This window comes from Penaeus monodon, chromosome 30 (assembly GCF_015228065.2).
Source record: "Penaeus monodon isolate SGIC_2016 chromosome 30, NSTDA_Pmon_1, whole genome shotgun sequence".
In the NCBI taxonomy this organism is placed as follows: domain Eukaryota; kingdom Metazoa; phylum Arthropoda; class Malacostraca; order Decapoda; family Penaeidae; genus Penaeus; species Penaeus monodon.
This window is the reverse complement of record NC_051415.1, coordinates 4,593,732-4,594,075: the sequence shown is the minus strand read 5'-3', so window position 1 is coordinate 4,594,075 and position 344 is coordinate 4,593,732. Positions and strand designations below refer to the sequence as shown.

The window sequence follows — 344 nt, the reverse complement described above, 5'->3', positions numbered from 1 at the left end:
GTAGTGAGGCTTAAGTGTATATATTAACTTCGATTAGACTTAGATTTTCCACTTACTTAAACGCATTGTACTAACTCTATTTAGTTTTATGAATGAGAAAATCACGCCGATAAACCACATGACTCAGTAGGTTTACACGTGTCTGTGGGTGTGCACACACGCTCACGAACACACCGCACGAACAGAGACACGAGGGGCACGTGCTGTTAGTAAGCTAAAGGGAAAATTAAACCCGACCCTTATGGTTGTTCTTTGCATGTTCTCTGGCCTTTGTTCCGTCGCGGCTGATGGTGGCTGTTGCGCCTCTTAAGGAGATGCTTGCATTGTGCACATAGACATACAGA

General features: G+C 44.2%; 1 protein-coding gene across 1 annotated transcript in view; it reads left to right on the top strand.

The window, feature by feature from the left end:
- The window catches only part of LOC119592483, a gene marked incomplete in the record, with an annotated part of 33,525 nt that overhangs the window by 23,871 nt on the left and 9,310 nt on the right, over nt 1–344 (top strand).